Genomic DNA, 13,967 nt, shown 5'->3' on the forward strand with positions numbered 1-13,967 from the left:
CCTAGCAAACAAGCTGAGCAGCTTTGCATTTGCAATGCAAATATTATCAATTGCAACTGACATGGACACACAAACAGTAGCATATACAACGTACTTCGAATCCATTATTAGGTATGGTACTGTTTTTTGGGGTAACTCGGCAAATATAGTGGTGATGCTAAAAATACAGAAAAAAATCATTCAACCATTATTTAGAAAACTTAAAATATTAACTCTGCAATCCTTATACATATATGAGATTATTATATTTTTGTACACCAGACATGAATTATCTGAGGGAAACCATTTTGTCCATTCACATGATACTGGGAAACAAAGAAAAATTTATGCTCCCCACCCACTGCCTCAAACTGTATGCCCAGGAACCTCAATGCACGGGAATGAAAATTTGTAATAAATTAAAAGGCAACAAGTGGATGCAGATGCAAAGGTTCAGTTAAAAGAAAGCTATATGAGGTACTGACACTGAAGTGTTATTACCCAGTGGATGAATTCATGCGGGACAAACTGGAAATTTGAGCTCGATACAATCTGTTATATATTTCAAGAAATATTCTTAAAGTGTAATTATTTATCGTAGTGCTATTATTTGTTAATGTAGAAATCATTGTAAGTGTATTCTAAATTTTTGACATGTCTCCTCTACTCAAACCAAATGGATTGCAAATGTTGTCATGAGATGAATAAAACACAATTCACACATTCACAATTCAGCAGCAAGCTGTAGTGCACAATGAAGCTACAAATTAACTCTGAAGGTGTTCTCCAAGCATAAAATAATATCCTGCACAATTACAAACACTGTAACACTTCTAACTGAGAAACATAACATTTTATGATTAAAAAATGATCCTGTAATGATACACCTACACTGTCTTGATACTAAATCATTTAGTCTAGATACTTGATACTTACTATCTTCGTTTTTCTTGGTCTGTTTTTTTCCTTTTATCCAACTGACTTATATTCTTTGTCACCAAACTCACTTTCAGATGCCACAGTAAGAGAAAGATGAAGATACCAGAATCCTAATGATACACGCCATCTTTGTCAAGTCACTATTGGCAACAAAAGTGATAAGTGGAACATGTTAATTATTGCATGGACCATGTAATTTATACTGCTAAATTTAAATCTTTGTAGTGCTGTAGATTTCAGATATAATTAGCTGACTAATTCACATCTGCCTGGATGGATAAAGTGGTTTGTATTTCAGTTGGCAAGAAGGAGGTGAAAAAATGAGAAAATCTGCAATTCTGGTGCATACATTTGAGAGTCTTCAGGCTAAAAAAATTCATCTTTCAGCTAGTTTAATCTTTTCAGTTGTGTTTTTCTTCCAATTTAACAGTTCATGTAGATAGATTCCAAGATATCTGACTTTTGATTGTGGAGTAATTTCTTGTCCCCAAAGTCGAATCAGTATCTACAAAATTATTAACTGTATATGATTCACCTGACAGATTTTTTAAATTATTTATTTTAATTGTGTAGCAGTTACCAACTAAATTAATCTTGGTCTCTGGCATTTATCATTTCCACCTGTCAAATAACCTGTATTAATTAACTCCATGGATCAAATAAGCTAATTTTACAGAGTGTGTGTGGACATTATATTCCATAAATAACTTTCACTTTCTTTTGTAAATAGTTATCATTAGTGGTACTAGAAGTATTTAAAATTTGAAGCCACACTGAAATTACATAATACAGTTGCCACTAATAAGTCTCATTTGCCAACTATTTTATAAAAAAATTGGATTTAGGAATCCCTTGGTCATTGTCTTCCTCTGAACAAATATCGTAAACCAATTATTTCACGCAAAATTTTACTGGAAAAATTGATGATTATGCAGACTGCCATGGAATTATCAGAAACAGAAATCAATGTGAAAAATGTCATTGTCATTTTCTTGGGGAATGTTATGGCTAATTACGACTGACATGGAATAATGCTGATGAGTCACATCTGGAGATGTAGTGAGTGTCAGTACCACCATACGGTACTGGAGATATGTCAGCTAATCTTGAAATTTTAAACTAATTTCATAGCAGCAAAAGAAGAGAGAACACAAATGTGAGCTGTAATTTGCAGCAGTAATGTTAGGGCTATATCAAAATAATGGATCACAATCCAGCCTTCCAAATCATTGAAAAGATCCCAAGAGTTGCAGCAAGTTCGAAAATTTCAGTCTGGACTTCAAAAACCTAAGCGCTTTGGAGACTAGAAAAAAAAGACAGACAACACAACAATTTCAGAAGTAGTCTTATACTACAGAGCACAAGGTGTGAGCTAAATCTAGGAGGGTAAAGATTAAGGAGGCCAAGAATATCTTAATTGATAAATGTGAGATCCATGATAAATGGTTTATCCGACTATGATGGTCACATGGCAGCAATAAAGCATCCCCATCAACATGGTTTAACTAAGAAATAGAAAGTAAAATTTCATATATTTGTAAATACTGATTTTGTTACATTATCCAAAGAGAATTACAGAATTAAAAATGGGAAGAAGTGTACCAAGTATGCACAGTAAACACAAATATTCTTACTGCATTATGAATCCTGTTTTTCTTTGCAATGGGTCAGGCACATTTACATTGAAATTTGAGAAAAAGGGTGGCTAACATCTGGGATCAAATTATTTTTTTACTATTTTGTATCTTATTAATTCCAAAGAATTAGCTCTAATCAAGACTTAAAATGCACTACAAGCAGTATTTCAATATTGTTCAGTGTGTCTTCAAAAAGACAAAAACCATTCTTTATGCACAAAAAAGATGGAATTCCTAGACCAAGGCAACAACAATTTGGACGACAGTAGCAAAAGTACGGATGTCATGAAATTCAAATTATTGGTAACTACAGTCATTTAATTATTTCTAATAGTAGCTGAAAATGCGAGAACAAAAATAATCCATGAAAAGCAAATTCAATAAACTTACCTTGACAGGCAATGGATATTCCACCACCAAACATCAGTTTTGGTAGGCCCTCTATTTGACAGCCAGTGACAGGACTGTCGGTCTGACTGCAGGTAGACTGCAGTCTTACTATTCACCGCAGCACTAGTAAGGAGAAGGATAGCAGGCCCCTCACCTCAGCTATGTTTTATCTCCGGGAAGTACCCATTTTGACAACAAGCTGAATGGAATGGAGATGCCCTGGAGGGTATGGAACAAGAAAAAACCAAGGACCTCCATGACGAGAGTGCAGTATACTATATGTGCTAGACCACTGTGGCCACCCTCTTTTAGAGATCACAAAAATCATTAGGTCCCTATAAATACTAGCCTTTCTAGGTATGATCATATCCTAGCCAAAGTATGAAAATATTATGCTTACTTAGTAGCCCATTTATGAGTTACCATTGTAGTAATTTGATGAGTCAAGGGATATTTCCTGGAAAACTGAAGTAGGTGGCAATAGAACCAGTATTAAAAAGCTGAGACAAACAACTGCTCTCTGGTTATAAACTGACTTCCTGCAGCCTGTGTTCTCAATTTTTTTTGATGAAGTGGCTTAGAACAGAATATTGTACCATCTTTCTGAAAATAATCTTTTAACATATCTCAGTTTGGTTTCCATTAAGGATCCTCTGTTGGGAATATAATATACGATCTGTCAGACTCAACTGTAATAGAACCAAACAACAGAAATCACCATATGGCACTGCGATCTTGTCAAGACCTAAGGGTGTGTAGATCGTAAAATTCTGCTAGAGGAACTAAAATGGTACAACAACAAAAAGTCTTCCACTTGTGTGAATGCGTTCATGTCTTACTAGAAAACAGAAGGTCATATTAGCACAGAATAAAATTTAATTCAGAATGAGGAACATAAAACATGGTGTGCTGCAAGATTCAGTACATAGTCCACTCATTCTTGGTCTACATAAATGATTTACCACAGGACTTTTCAAAAACTTTTTCTGACAATACAAGTATACACATCTACACTAGACACAGCCAGTAGAATAATGAAACAGGGTTCAACTGGTTGACAACCAGCAACTTAACCCATAACCTGTCAACAACTCGTATTATGCAGTTCCAGACAAATAAAAATGACTAACAGGCACCAGAAGTGTACACTGAATGAGGCTCCATGTGTAAAGTTTGTGGTATGCAAATGGATGATAAACTGAGGTGGCACCAGCATGTTAATAAGTTAATCAAAAGCTCAGTTCTGCCTGCTTTGCACTCAGGAATCTCTCTCACTGCATTGATCAGCAGACAAGACTGCTAGCATACTTTCACTCAGTTCTATCCTATGGCATAATCTTCTGGGGCGTTGCAGCTAAAGTGAAAAAAATTTATTTACAGATGCATGCAATAAGAATATTGTGTAAAGTTGGTAACTGAACATCCTGCAGAAATGTCTTCAAGGACCTAGAGACTCTAACACTTACTTGCTACTGAGCAAGATGAAACAGTGGTTGGTGCACTGGACTCGCTTTCGGTAGGTCAACAGTTGAAACCCGTGTCTGGCCATCCTGAACTATGTTTTCTGTGATTTTCCTAAATCGATTCAGGCAAATGCTGGGATGGTTCCTTTGACATGTCACAGCTGACTTCCTTCCACTTTCCCTAATCCAATGGGACCGATGACCTTGCTGTTTGGTCCCTCCCCCGAATCGACCAACCAACTTACTTGCCAGTACTTATACTTAGTAATGGTATTTGTGGTTAATAACAAGAGTTAATTTTGGATGAACTCAGCATTTCACAACCACAGTACAAGAAGTAGATACAGGATATTCCAGGAAGCAATATGGCAGGAACGCTCATTGAAGCAAAAAGCATTGTATGGACATATACCCTATTCCGAATGGGTTCCAAGATGGAACACATTTAATGTCCCTTTTGTATATTTTTATTAAATAATTAAAAATTGCAGCCTGTAGTGGACACATGGCACAGTAAAAAATTAAAGTACATTAAATTTCCTGTAAATAAATTCCTATTCATTATTTTCTGTAGGACTGACAGTTTGTATGAAGAAAGCGACAGAATGTTGACAGTCTTGCATGACATGCATGTGCTGTAACTTACTCGCAGGTGGTTTTTGTAGACCAATTTGAGGTAGTTTCCTGACTTGATAGACCACAAATGTCCTGTAATAAACTGCTCATCTCAGCTTCGTCTATCCTACTGTAGTATGTTGTAAACAATGCCATTGTTTTAAATAGTACAGAAAATAAATAACGATGTGTTGTGTCCTCAACAATGGTCACAACTGGAGCTGGTGTGCTAAATCAGTTTCCAGAGTTTTGAAGTTGCTGCCAACCACAAGCTCAGCGCAATCAGCAACCTCCAGGCTGCTGGTGATGAGATGGACTTCTGCATTCTGATGACCGATGGCCACAGGCAGCAAAATTCAGTTCATGTTCAGCATTGGCATATGACAGTTCTACTACAGTGTTACAGGACTGCAGTTTGTAGTGAAGATCAGCCTGTGAGACTTAGTCTACAAGTGGAGTCACCTACAACCTTTGCATAAGGATAAGTGTTTACTACAGTGACTGACAATGTGGCACCCAGGACAGACATAGTCTTCTTGACATTGTATTTAGTAAGACATGCCTTGACAGGCCACAGCTTAGTTGTATCTGTCCACAAGCACATCCAAGGAGTTGACGTACAACTTTAGTTAAGTATTGCAGCACGATAAAGTGTAGATGTGCGTGTGTCTTTAACTCATCTGCACTGTCACTGTTCCTCTGCCCATCTTGGAGCACCTGAATCTAATATGATGTGTGCGAGCTGTTTTACCCAGATGATCCACACACACAATGTACATTAATTGTGCTCTGTCTAGGAAACCATTTGCTTTAAATGATTGTTCCTATCGTATTCATGAATATTGACTGTTATAGTGACTGTTTCTCTTGGGTCACTGTGTATAATTTACATATAGACCATGTACCCCTCTCTAGAGTTCAGAACAGAGTTTTGTGTTCTAAAGAAAACGTTTGTAATAGTTCGCCAGTGGAATCAGAGAGTAAATTGAACATCCTGATATACTTGAGAAAAAAGTAAATGAATACCTCATTAATCACTCCCTTCTATTACACTACTGACCATTAAAATTGCTACAACCCGAAGATGACGTGCTGCAGACGTGAACTTTAAACGACAGGAAGAAGATGCTGTGATATGCAAATAATTAGCTTTTGAGAGCATTCACACAAGGCTGATGCTGGTGGCGACACCTACAATGTGCTGACGTGAGGAAAGTTTCCAACTGATTTCTCATATAGAAACAGCAGTTGACTGGCGTTGCCTGGTGAAATGTTGTTGTGATGCCTCATGTAAGAGGGAGAAATGCGTACCATCACGTTTCTGACTTTGATAAAGGTCGGATTGTAGCCTATTGCGATTGAGGTTTATCGTATCGCGACATTGCTGCTCGCGTTGGTCGAGATCCAATGACTGTTAGCAGAATATGGAATCAGTGGGTTCAGGAGGGTAATACAGAATGCCGTACTGGATCCCAATGGCCTCGTATCACTAGCAGTCGAGATGACAGGCATCTTATCTGCATGACTGTAATGGATCGTGCAGCGTCTTGATCCCTGAGTCAACAGATGGGGACATTTGCAAGACAATAACCATCTGCACGAACAGTTCAATGACATTTGCAGCAGCATGGACATCTGCTCGGAGACCATGGTGCAGTTACCATAGACACTGCATCACAGACAGGAGCGCCTGCGATGGTGTACTCAACGATGAACCTGGATGCACGAATGGCAAAACGTCAATTTCTGTGATGAACCCAGGTTCTGTTTACAGCATCATGATGGTCGCAACCGTGTTTGGTGTCATCACGGTGAACGCACATTGAAAGCGTGTATTTGTCATCGCCATACTGGTGTATCACCCGGCGTGATGGTATGGGGTGCCACTGGTTACACGTCTTGGTCACCTCTTGTTCCCATTGACGGCACTTTGAACAGTGGACGTTACATTTCAGATGTGTTACGACCCGTGGCTCTACCCTTCATTCGATCCCTGCGAAACCCTACATTTCAGCAGGATAATGCACGACCGCATGTTGCAGGTCCTGTACGGGCCTTTCTGGATACAGAAAATGTTCGACTGCTGCCCTGGCCAGCACATTTTCCAGATCTCTCACCAATTGAAAACGTCTGGTCAAGTCAATGATGGCCGAACAACTGGGGAAGTGGCACAGAATTCATAAGCCTATTGCCAACATAGAGTAAACAACTGTACTAGGCAAACTCTTAAAATTATAAGCCACTATAAAACAAGAAGTACAGCAGTGGACTGCGTCTTACCGAAGTTTGTTGATGAACTTGAACACTGTTTTGTGAGACCAATTATTTACAAGTATAATGAAAGATGGGCATTAGTATCTATTTACTTCTTCATGGATTCAAAGTTCATGGAGCTGTGACAGCAACAATTAGTACCGCAACAATGATAACAGTGCAGCAGCAGAATGATCTTCTGAGGTGCTAGCGTTGCCACCAGCAGCAGATACAGCTAGTGATCCCTTCCATTCCTCCACCTTGATTGTGCACTGGTTTCAGTGAGATGCAAGACTCTTCATTGCTCCATGCTGTATAGTGAAGCAAGTAATATTACTGAGCTGACTTGACAACAGGCTCTGTCACAGCCTTCAAGAAGCACTCTACACCTTTAATTTTCTATTATCCATCTACATCTACAGCTATACTCTGCAAGCCACCATGAGATGCATGGCAGTGAGTACAACCCACTGTACCAGTTATTAGAGTTTCTTACCGTTCCATTCATGTATGGAGTACGGGAAAAATGATTGTTTGATTGACTCTGTGCATGCAGTAATTATTCTAATCTTATCTCAGGTTCTCTACATGAGCAATAAGTAGGTAATTGTAGTATATGCTAAGAATCATCATTTAAAGCCAGTTCTTGAATGTTTGTTAATAGACTTTTTTGGAAAAGTTTATGTCTATCTTCAAGAATCTTCCAGTTCAGTCCCTTCAGTATCTCTGTGACACTCTTCCATGGATCAAAGAAAACTGTGACCATTCATGCTGCCCTCCACTGCATACTTTCAATATCCCCTCTTAGTCCTATTTGGTACAGGTCCCACACACTTGAGCAATATTCTATGACTCATTTCACAAATGATTTGTAAGCAATCTCCTTTGTAGACTGATTGCACTTCTCCAGTATTCTACCAATAAACTGAAGTCTACCACATGTTTTACCCACAACTTTACCCACAACTGAGCCTATCTGGTCATTCCATTCCATATCCCTATAAAGTGTTACACACAGGTAATTGTATGAGTTGGCCAATTCCAACAGTGATTCTTTCAAATAAAAACAAAACAAGTCAAATATATTCATAGGATACTACATTTTTTCATTCTATGAAGGTGCAATTTTACATTTCTCAACATTTAGGGCAAGTTGCCAATATTCCTACCACTTTGTAATCTTATCAAGATCTGACTGAATGTTTATGCAGATTCTTTCAGACAGAACTCCAGCATAGATAACTGCATCATCTGCAAAAAGTTTGAGGTTTCTATTAATATTGTCTGCAATGTCACTGATATACAATACGAACAGCAAGGGTCCCATCACACTTCCCAGGGGCACACATGAAGTTACTTCTACGTCTGGTGATAACTGTCTATCCAAGATAACTTGCTGCATCCTCCCTACCAAAAGATCCTCAATCCAGTCACAAATTTACTTGCTAGCCCATATGATCATACTTTTGACAATAGTCATAGATGTGGTACTGAGTCAAATGCTTTTTGGAAATCAAGTAACACTGCATCTTCCTGGTTGCCTTGATCCAAAGCTTTCAGTATGTCATGTGAGAAAAGAACAAGTTGGGTTTCACATGATCTGTATTTTTGGAGTCTATGCTGGCTGGCATTGAGGAGATCGTTCAGTTCAAGGTACCTCATTATGTTTGAGTGCAGAATATGTTTTAAGATTCTGCAACAATTGATGTCAAGGATAATCGACAGTAGTTTTGAAGGGTCAGTTCTACTGCTCTCCTTATAGATGGGTGTGACCTGTGCCGTTTTTTAAGAATTGGGCACAGTGTTTTGTTTGAGGAATTTACAATAGATTAGAGTAGAAGAGATATTAACTCAGTTGTAAATTCAGTATAGAATCTGACAGGGGTTCCTTAGGGGCCTGGAGTTTTGTTCAATTTTAATGATTTCAGCTGTTTCTCAGCACCAATGACACTAATACTTATTTTATTCATCTTTTCAGTGATACAAGGATTAAATTGGGGCAATTCTCCTGGATTTTCTTTTGTGAAGGAAGATTTGAAAATGTAGCTAAGCATTTCAGCTTTTGCTTTGCTACCCTGAATTTTAGTTACTGTCTCATTCGCTAGAGAGTGGATACTAACTTTGGTGCTGCTAGTAGCCTTTAATAGGACCAGAATTTCTTTGGCTTTTGTGAAATGTCATTTGACAGTATTCTGCTACAGTAGTCATTGAAGGCATTGTGAATTTCTCTCTTGACAGCCAAATGTGTTTCATTCAGCATCTCTCTATCTAGGCCTATAGCCCCACGCTTTGCTTTCTGTACTCGGTCTACGCTTTATGAATGTCATCTAATTTGAATGTTTGAAATTAATATAATTTTTTGTAAAACACAAAGTCAAAAGTAAGAACATATTTCCATACATGGTCATAGTATTTGTAAAGTGTGCTGAAGAAAGTTGATTAGTTATTTGCTTTGACCAAGGATCATAATTGAGACATCTCACTTAGGTGTAGAATGGGCCATCCCTTCTGTGCCACACTAAGGCTGAGTGAAGGATAGTGTAAACCATTTCTCTTTATTGTATTTATTAATGGCACTGTTGTTTGCAAACTTTGACTGATTGTTGACAACTAACTTCAAAAGAAAGAAAATATACCGTGATGCCGTTGTTAGTATACCATCTATTTGAAGAGCTGTCTACAAGAGGTTCTACAGTGGACACCACAAAAAATGCTTCCGTGCAACAAACACTTTCTTCCTTAGTGGCAAGTTGCTCCAGAATATGATGCCAAAAGACTACAATCATTTATTATTTGGCTGGTTTTTCTTTTCTTCAGTGACAAAGTCCTCACATTCATTAACTGATTGCTCGGTTTCTGTTTTACCTATTGTCTGTGTAGATTTAATTTTATTACCTGAACTGTTAATTTCAGAGATTATAAAGAGGATTATTGATTTTTTAATCGATTTTCTTAATCCAGCAATTATTTCTTGAAATATGTAATTAGTTCTACGTCTCTGTTTATCCTAACCATTTCAAACAATTTCATTTTGCTAGCACAAGAGGTTTTGATTCCATTTGTAGCTAGAGCATTTTTAAGTCTTATTACATATAATTGTTTTATTTGGAAACCAATTGTTAAATATTGATACAACTCCTTCTATAAATATACTGAATTTGGAACTGATTAGATTAGATTAGATTAATACTAGTTCCATGGATCATGAATATGATATTTCGTAATGATGTGGAATGTGTCAAATTTTCCCATACATGACATAATTAAGTTAATTTAACAACATACTTAAGTTTATATAACAACTTTTTTTATATATAATTTTGTTTGTTTGTTTTTTTTTCTTTTTTTTCTTAATTTATATGTAAAAATTCCTCTATGGAGTAGAAGGAGTTGTCATTCAGAAATTCTTTTAATTTCTTCTTAAATACTTGTTGGTTATCTGTCAGACTTTTGATACTATTTGGTAAGTGACCAAAGACTTTAGTGGCAGTATAATTCACCCCTTTCTGTGCCAAAGTTAGATTTAATCTTGAATAGTGAAGGTCATCCTTTCTCCTAGTATTGTAGTTATGAACACTGCTATTACTTTTGTATTGGGTTTGGTTGTTTATAACAAATTTCATAAGAGAGTATATATACTGAGAAGCTACTGTGAATATCCCTAGATGTGGTGTCACCGCCAGACACCACACTTGCTAGGTGGTAGACTTTAAATCGGCCGCGGTCCGCTAGTATACGTCGGACCCGCGTGTCGCCACTGTCAGTGATAGCAGACCGAGCGCCACCACACAGCAGGTCTAGAGAGACGTACTAGCACTTGCCCCAGTTGTACAGCCGACGTTCATAGCAATGGTTCACTGACAAATACGCTCTCATTTGCCGAGACGATAGTTAGCATAGCCTTCAGCTACATTTGCTGCGACCTAGCAAGGCGCCGTATTCAATTGATAATTAATATTATGAAGCATGTACCGTAACGAGAGATGTTCTACAATTGTGGATTAAAGTTAAGTATTATATCAACTACGTACTTTATTTGCAATTCTCAAGATATTGTCCTGTTCCAGACCTCACGCCAGTCAGCGTGTAATTAAACGCGTGCATTTCGGCCTCCTGTAGCGACACGGTGTTGGCTCTTGAGCCAACACTACACTAGATCCTTAAATAAATATCTGCAGGATGATCTTGGGTGGACTCCAGCTATTATTCTGATTACACACTTTTGTGCAATAAATACTTTATTCCTCAGTGATGAATTACCCCAAAATATGATGCCATATGAAAGCAATGAGTGAAAATAGGCGTAGTAAGCTAATTTACTAAGATGTTTATCAGCAAAATTTGCAATGACCCTTATTGCATGAGTAGCTGAACTCAAACGTTTCAGCAGATCATCAATGTGTTTCTTCCAATTTAATCTCTCATCAATGGACACACATAAAAATTTGGAATATTCTACCTTAGCTATATGCTTCTGATTAAGGTCTATATTTATTAATGGCATCATACAATTCACTGTACGGAACTGTATGTACTGTGTCTTATCAAAATTTCTTTATACATATACACGTCGCTCGAGTCATCTTGCTGTGAGGTTGCCTTGAAACTTTCTGTTGTCTGTTCATTAATTACTTTAACCCTCACATGGTATCAGCTCTGGAAAAACATATTGTATGCCTGGGTTCTTTTTTGACCCCAAAGTGATTCAAGCGACTTTATGGTGATAAAGTTTGAAATATGTCCACAAAAGTAATTATAATTTATTGAGAAACATATGCATGATGTTGATATTGCAACACCATAGTTACTTAATATAATTAAGTTACTTTTAGGATGTAATTATTTACTACATTTATTTGAAATATGAGGACATATTTTGTTTAGTTTGTTTAATTCCAAACATTATTTTAACACAAAATATTTAGAACCCACACACTATGTAACAATACTGTAATTTATTAATATTATGTGTAATGTCACTTACATGGAATTTTATTAGAAATACACTCCTACTCACTCTCCATATCATATGATGAACAATCATTACACAACACACTTATTCTAGCAGGTTCTTTACAGAGTAACTTGTGACACTCATCATATTGTCGATTCACTTTCTTGTCCTTTGATCTTGGGCAGGAATCACACCATTTTCTTTTCAGATTTAGAATATTGGCTTCCTATTTATTATGCTGTTTTTCCTTTAGAAGATTGTTGAAGCTTGAAGGTATTATTCCTGAACAAATGCATTGTGTTCTGCACTGGGGCAACAGGATTCATCATTCAATGTATGATTTGACTAGTTCTTTTCCTCACATAAAAATTTACAACACAGAATGTAAGCATTAGAGACAAGGTAAATATAATATGTCAAAAAATACAGCAAGTGGTCACCTTCTTGTTCCACATTTCACTGAATAATGTCTAGCCTTCTTATCAACTGTATCAACTCCTGACTTTGTTGAGTTGTAGAACATTATTATTTCAGGTTTTTTTGTGTTCATGCTCACTTATATCAAATGTTTGGTGTAGAGTATACAACAAAATGACTGATTTACTTTTTTGTGTAGGAACATATGACGCTAAAACAGTATACTGTGCATACCCAAAAGTGATTGATAATGGACACCTCTGTTTTGATGGCAACATTTCTTTTCTTATCTGTTTTCAGTTGGCCTGAAGAGTTCCTACAAGTGTCAATTTATTAGCAATCAAAACTAGTAAAAAAGTTAACAGATATAATGTTCCTACCACTTCCCTTCAGGTGATCAGCTTGATTTATTTCCCTTCCTTCAGCAGATTTTCCCATATACACTTGTGCATTTATGACATAATTGGTCTCACAATCTACAGCAGCCCACGCTTTTATCCCATACTTTCCAGGTTTCAAAGGAATGTACACCTTGAGTGGACACCAACCCCTGAAAGTACACAGATTCTCATCAACTGTAGCATAAGGTCCAGGGACATAAGACGAAATGCATGCATCAACGAACATTTCAGACACAGCCCTTATGGGTTCAGCTTTTGATCCAGAAGCAGCTTTTCTTTCTTCCCTTGCAAGTTTATCATTGAACCAGAGGCACATCAAAATATCAAGAAATCTTGAAAAGCTTTTTGTGGCTCGAAAAATAGGTAAGCCATACTTTTCTCACCAAAATTCACTCAAAGGCTTCCCATGTGCCTTATGCAAGCCAGCTATTATTAGTAGACCAAAGAATGCTTGTAGCTCTGTAGAATCAAGTTCAATCCAGCATTCAAAAGTTGGGTACAGAATTTTATTATCTTTTGTATGATTACTGGTATGCATTACTTCAATCACTTTGCAGGTGACTGGTGATAAAAAGTCTGAAACAATGCCCTTGTCTGTAATTGTGGTCTAAGGTGACATGGAATATGCACAGTTTCACATATTACAGTCCTTGAAACCTGCTTGTGCCCATCAGGTTGTACTGTGTTATATGTTATCTGTCCACTTCTAGACAAAAAGTAGATGCACTCATTACATGAATACCATTATCATCTTCATCACAGTCATTCATCTCTGACCTGTATATCTTCCTCTATCATATCTCCATCAGCATCACTGCCATGCTCGTTTCCAAAAATTGATTCATTATCACTATCACTCTTCTGTAAATCTGCCAAAGCCTGCTTGAGACTGTAGCCCCTAGCAAAACATATATCACCA

Source organism: Schistocerca piceifrons, chromosome 5 (genome assembly GCF_021461385.2).
Source record: "Schistocerca piceifrons isolate TAMUIC-IGC-003096 chromosome 5, iqSchPice1.1, whole genome shotgun sequence".
NCBI classification, from domain to species: Eukaryota; Metazoa; Arthropoda; class Insecta; order Orthoptera; family Acrididae; genus Schistocerca; species Schistocerca piceifrons.